Source organism: Choloepus didactylus, chromosome X (genome assembly GCF_015220235.1).
Source record: "Choloepus didactylus isolate mChoDid1 chromosome X, mChoDid1.pri, whole genome shotgun sequence".
In the NCBI taxonomy this organism is placed as follows: domain Eukaryota; kingdom Metazoa; phylum Chordata; class Mammalia; order Pilosa; family Megalonychidae; genus Choloepus; species Choloepus didactylus.
In genome coordinates, this window is record NC_051334.1 from 185,003,257 (window position 1) to 185,010,184 (window position 6,928).

The window sequence follows — 6,928 nt, forward strand, 5'->3', positions numbered from 1 at the left end:
AGACCAAATAATGAGTGTAGCTAGCAGTATGGGATAGTATAGCAAGCTTAGGCTTCAGACTCAGGCAGAGCTGAGTTCCAGTTCCTATTCTTTCCCTTACTAGTACACAGTCTTAAAGGTGAGCTAGAGCTGGCTGTACTTTCTGTCACTCCACTGGTCCCCAGGGTAAAGAAGCCAGATCTGTGTGTCCAGACATCCCCATTCTCCTTTTCCACTCTATTTGCATCCTGTTGGAAGCTCCAGCAATAGGTCGAAGAAGACAATTCTATCAGGTAGTAAAGGACCCTTCATCAATCAATGGTAGAACGCAGCCCTAGATGGTCATCTAACCTCTCTGAACCTTGGTTTTCTTTTTATAAAATGAGACTAATAGTCTACTTGCAAGCTTGTTATGGAGCTAAAATGAGGGAGTAAATAAAGTGTCTTGTATCTAGGCAGTACTCCTTATCATCAAGTCTTATATTTACTTACATTTCCAGCAGAACAAAGTGGATTCCTTGGACTCTTTTTCACCCAAAATGCACACCATCAGCCTGACAAGATGTGCTCTTCCTGAATCCAATAAATAAAGAGAACCTGTGGGGTGGCAGTTGCTAGGGGGTAGAAAGGCAGTGGTAGCTACATTTTACATACAGGGAGCCACAGAAGGACAGGGCCCCACTCTCTGAGGATGAGGTTAGCACAAATCAGCATGCAGTAGAGGAGTTAAGGCACAAGGAGAAGAAACATCTTGCTTGCAGCTTTGGGGGTTTCTAAAGCTTCCATGGAAAGTGCAGGCTAACTCTTGGGGACTAGAATGTAAGTAATGTGAAGCTGTAACTTGATTGCATGGTGACTGGATAGTCTGAAGCAACCATTTGGCAGTCAAGCCAAAAAAAAGTCAAAGAGTTGGACTGAGTCCTTGGTCTGCAGCCTTGCCCAGGTTCAGGGCCTCTGGTTGTCCAAAAAACAGCAGTTATTCTCATCTTAGTCCTCGTATCACCAGAGTGTGACAGTTGATGACACTGGCCAGGGAGGTCATCAGGTTTCCTCTGAGCCACTTCCTGATAGAAGCTTTGCTTCCCTGTGTATCATTTCTTAAAGGGCAAACAATGGTGGTATATTTCTCAGCTTAAATTACATCTTTGCATCATGGTCTATACCATTTGGGTCTCCTCAGCAAGAATTTGGTTTCTATTTTGGGCTCCACACTTCATGCCTACTATTTCTCCTCTGTTGTTTTCCTAGACTCCTGCATGTCCCTATCTAAAAAACAGTGCCATTAAATGACTATTTGTGGTTCATTCATCCCATAATAGTTTCCCTTCTCTTTAGTTGATATGCAGAAGCTCTAAAATTCTGGGAATTTGACTGATTTATTGATGCTGGACAAGGAGGAAGGGACCATGTCAATCACCAAGGTGATTGATAAAGCCCCATTCCTTAGGTCCTTATAGGTGGAGCATCACCAGATGCCAAGATCACCCTGGACAAACATCATTGAATTATTAAATACGTGTGTCATTTTGGACTTGGGTAGGAAACATTAACTCCTCAATTTTCATGATGCTAGAGGTACCGTAACAACAATGGAGCCTCTGAAAAGGCTGGGAAATCAGGCAGGTCTTTGCTTTCTTCTAAGCTTCCTTTAGACCTCAAGAGCCAGTACAGCTGAAAAGACTGGCAACTTCATCAATCTTTTGTGAATTTGTTAACTGAGTAAGCCCCCACACCTTGATTCCCTACACATTCATTGACCCAATCAAAATCCTGAACTGACAAGGCTGGGAACTAGACCTGGAGTTATAGTGATTCCACAAAAGAAAGCCACCCTGTGAGACTGACTCCTCTTGATCTTTTCTCTTAACTGCCAGAGTAGGGATTTGGACAGGGCTCTTGGATTCTGCCAAAGGATATGTTAGGATCTCTATAACGTTGAAGACAAATGCTGAGAGGAGTCTCTGGGGACTCCTCAACCTGATTTCATCAATATAGAATCTGCAGCCTGGAAATGTGATGTGGCTTTCTCAGGGTCATTGGCACTTAAATGCAGAGCCAGTACTTAAGCTCAGCTCACCTGGCTTTCCCATGTTCCTTCTACTTCCTCATGATGCCTTGTGTTCTGTTAATTCTGAGTGGCTTAATACTGAACATAATCACATTCAAGAAGGAGCAAAGGAAGAAGAAACAGTGAGGATGGGGGTCATACAAGCCCTGGGGTTTTTGTCAACCTTCCTTCCAGACAGGACAGGTTTCAACAGTCTTATTTTGGATAGCAGTATCTTTACGGTAAATGCTCACTCTTCCATATTGCTTTCTTGTCCCTTTGATCCTCTCCCTGTTGAGAAAGGGTGACTCACTTCATTTAACAGTGGAAGGAGGGAAGTGGAACCTGAAATCCATCTGGGTGTTCTGATCCCTCTTTGTTCTCTATGAGTCTGTGTCTGCACTGGTCTGGTCCTAGAATTGGTGGTCACTAAGATGCAACTGGTCCCATCTGGCCTTTTGGGTTGATAGACTCACCCCTATAGGCCATTTGTCATGGTCTTGTAACCACTTCTCTGGCCTGACCTCAGGCTTCTGCTTTTGATCTTCCCATGTGTGAGGCATATGGAAATTTCAAGATCTGCTACATACCATGTGCAGGGCATGGAGGGCCAAATTCATCTATGTGGCCACCTTCCTCCACCGCTTCTGAGCTATCACTTTCTCCCTAACCACCATAACACGGAACTCAGAGTGAAGCAAGAGTTTCTCTGCTTTCAGCTTTTCCCTGTGTAACAGGACTCCCAATTCCAAGACTCAAGCCTATATAGGGCAGTTAGGGCCCATGTGTCTTATACAAGCTTGCACTACATCAGTGTCCTTTTTTTTTTTTCACAAGAAACCACTTAGGCAGAAAAAGTTGGCTTTCTTTCCCTTCCTTTTCCTTTCTGGTAGGGACTTCCCTTTTGTCATAGCCAACTAATTATTCTGGAGACTTGGCTTTGTGTGTGTGTGTGTGTGTGTGTGTGTGAAAGTTAATTTATTCCTCCAATCTAAAAACTAACAAATTTCAAGAAAAAAAGCAAATTATTAGAATAATGGATGGAGTCAAATAGATATTTCTAGTTGTGTTAGGAGAAAAGAAAGAGGATGAGTACAGGAAGGAGACAAGCCAGACGAGAGGACTCCTGGACAAAAAGAGGAATGTTCCCCATCAAAGGAGCTGAGGCTGGGGAAAGAGAGTTTTCTTATGTCTCTGTCTTGGAGATGGGCTGATGCTGAAGTCAACTGAGCTATAGCAATTCTGGTTTGAACATGGAGCACCCAGTGAGTGTAACAAGGTGCCTGGCTGTGCATGGATCTGAGAGACAGGAGGGCCTGGGCCAGTATATAAAGTCAGATGCCCACTCTTCTAGTGTTGGGTCTGCTTGATGCTTTTGAGGTCAGTGCCATCCTGCACCATCTCCCAGAGAGGGCTCATTTCTTGAAGATGCTTCACATACTGGACACACTTCTCCACAGTGTAGTCCACTTCCTCCTCTGTAGTGAAGCAGCCAATACCAAACCTGATAGAAGAGTGAGCTAAATCCTCATCAGTGCCAGTCACTCTAAGGACATAAGAGGGCTCCAGAGAGACAGAGGTGCAGGCACTCCCTGAGGATAGGCAACATCCTTGAGTGCCATTAGCAAACTCCCCCCTTCCACATATGCAAAGGAGAGGTTGATACAGCTCAGAATCCCCATTCATCAACACATCTGGAAGGTTCTTTATTATCTTCTGTGTAAGTTGCTCTGCTAGTTCTGAGATCTGCTGGTGGTCATACTCCATATCTTGCTGTGCCACCTCACATGCAGCACCCAGACCTGCCATCAAGGGTGTGGGCACTCTCCCAGACCACATACCCTGCTCCTGGCCCCCTCCATTCTACAGGGCTTCTGGATGTAGGTGGCACCAACCCCTTTTGGGCTATATATTTTGTGACCACTGATGCACATGAGATTAATTTTCATGTCTTGACATCAAGTGGAATTTTTCCAACAGCCTAGGCTGCATCAGTGTGGAAAAATACCTTTCTGGGACTGCAACTCTGCCCTATTTCCACAATGGGCTGCTTCACACCAATCTCATCGTTCATGGTCATAACTGAGACCAGCCTCATATCTGGCTGGAGAGCAGCCTCTAGTTCTTTCAGGTTGATGATCTCACTCTCCTGCACTGGTAGGTAGGTGATCTGAATGCTCTCAGCTTCCAGTGAATGGCAGGAATCCAAGACACATTTGTGTTCAGTCTGGGTGGTGATCAAATTCTTATTCTGTGACCTACAGTACCTGGCCACCCCCTAATTCCTATGTTGTTGAATTCAGTAGCACCACTAGTGAAAATGGTCTCATGAGGGTCAGCCCCAATCGCAGCTGCTACTTGCTGGCCAGTATGTTCCATGGCTGCCTCACTCTCCCAGCATGTGTTCGTGAATGTGGGTCCCTGTAGTAGATGATAAGGTAAGGGAGCATGGCATTAAGCACCTGTGGATCCAGAGGAGTAGTAGCTTGCACATCCATAAAGAGAGGTTGCAGCACCGACTCCACTTCTGGAGCAGCAACTGTATCTGAGGGAACAGCAGACTGCAGAGCTTGGTCTATAACACACAGGTGCAGCCCCAGAGTGGGCGCCCCAGGCTTTGGTACCGGAGCCGCCATCACGACAGCAGATGCCTGTCTCCAGGCAACTTAGAGCAATAGCATGGTCCCAGTAGCAGGGTCCTGGGTCCAAAGTGGCTGCGATCTTTGGCCCTGGGATCCCAACGATTCAGCTTTAATGGTAGAGGGAGTAACCTTTACATATTATGGAAGAAACCCCACAATCGGCATTGTACATGCATGGCTTTTGATTTAGAATCCTTGGAATGAGTAGGAACTAGACATTAGGAAGTAAGGAAGTATGTTGGTTTAATATTCCAAAAATATGGTCTCTATCACATAGATTAAAAACAGAGACACTTTGGTTGAAACAGGAGAATGGGCACAGAAGATGGCCAAACACTTCACCTCTCTCACTGGTGACCCTGAAGGTATGTCCAGGACCCACTAGGACTCCATGGAACACAGTTGGAAAATAAGCACAACTGGGTAACACTGAGAAAGTGCTTTTCCCTTCCTCAGCTCCAATTTCCTCAATTGCAAAGCAGGGAACATAGACTACAGTCTGCAATCTTGTAAAATGTTCTGGGTTAATCAATCAATTTTTAAAAAATATAGACTCAGAAAAAAATCTGCTTAGCACTAAAACTCTGCTAGGCAAAACTGTTTCTTTTTTGATGATTCAAGTAACACTCAGGATCTTTGGTGTCTCTGGTTCATTAATAGGAATATCAATCCTCACTGTACTGGAGCTGTACAGAAGTGTGGATTGGTAGAAATTTCCAATTGATTGAATGTCAGCTGAATCAGTTTTTGCAGCAATATGGTACATCAAATTACCTTTTATTTTCTTTTTTCCTGAAACTATATTAAAAAAGAAATTGATGAGATTTGTGTTTGTAAATTAATTTGCAAGTTGTGCCCACAGGATTCATTTTAATTCTCCTATCCTGGACATGCTTTCTAAATTTCCATATCTGATATAGCTGTAATAAAAAAATTAATGTATTATCAACTCTTTGTCAGAGGATGTTATATGCAAAACCCTTCTGTGGGAGAGAAAAAAATATTTTTGAAATTATCTTTCATTTGAATGCTCAACAAGTAACATCTTTCCACAATGAATGTCTTATTTTTCATTTTGAGATTGTATTTTGTTAAGGAAAACTTGAGCTCTAAACTTGATTATAAAGTGTTTTTTGGCTCTTGTGGGAAACGAAATAAAGACACCTGCAGTAAAATAACAATTGAAAACCTTTTTCTCTGTAGCAAAAGTCACACTTCATTCCAATCTGTAAAGGTCAGTCCTTGCTGGAAACAACAGTATACTCTTATCTACAGTGAGAAAGCAGCTCCCACATGAGGACTCATCTAGAACTGAGCAAAAAAAAAAACAAAAACAAAACAAAACAAAACAAAAAAACAGATATTAATACAGATATAAACAGAATATTTTGGTCTGCAATATCACAGTGAGTTTGTCCCTTGAATCTTGGGGTAGGAGTAAGTGTCAGGTGGGTAGAAGTGTGAGGGCAGTAGGCTTTGATTTAATGCTTCTTTGAAAATATCCCATTCTCTTTTTAACTGCATGGTTGAAAAGAAAGCTGGATTCTGCTGATGCATTAATTAATTGCCAGCTCAAACATTTAAAAAATTTTGGACTGCCCATTGACTTTAGCAGTGATTTCTAAAGGCAGGGGAGAGAGAGAAGAAGGAAGTGGAAGGGATCCAGGAGAAGGCAGGGAGATGATGAGAGTGAGGGAAAGGGAGATAGAAAAGAATAAGAGAGGAGAGAACAGAGGGAGGAGAAAAAAGGGAAAGAGGAAGATTGAGAGAATGTGGAAAGAAAGAAAGGAGAGAGAGAAAAGGAGGATAGAAAGAGTCTTAGAAAAGGGAAGGGAGGGAAAAGAGAGAGAGAGGTAAAAAAAGAGAAAGTAAGAAAGGAGAGAGAAGGATGAGGGTAAGAGAGAAGGCAGAAAGAGAAGGAAAAAGTCAAAAGAAAAAGGAGGAGAACAGAGGGAAGAAACAGAGGCTAGATTTCACAGGGGCAGACCCTCTGCTTTGCTCACTTGGGAACTCCATTTTCTCAAAGTCAATCATCCCCTGAGGACCTGATTCAGGCCAACAAAGTTAATTGATAAGGCAGAGCCCAATGGATTCACGTTCTTTGGAGAAAATAACTCTCTGGTATGTGACTGGTGTGTACAGCCTCATGACCAAAAAAAGGTAGCTGGGAAACCAAGTTTCAGAAGGTTACTTTCCCAGTATGAAACTGGAATAAAGGAGTGGGCCTAGTTGCCGGACCATTGTCTCCAGGTCCGGATAA

The 6,928-nt window shown here is 43.2% G+C and overlaps 1 pseudogene; it reads right to left on the minus strand.

The window, feature by feature from the left end:
- Positions 1 to 3,376: 3,376 nt before the first annotated feature.
- On the minus strand, positions 3,377 to 4,698 carry LOC119523540 (annotated as a pseudogene).
- Positions 4,699 to 6,928: the final 2,230 nt, after the last annotated feature.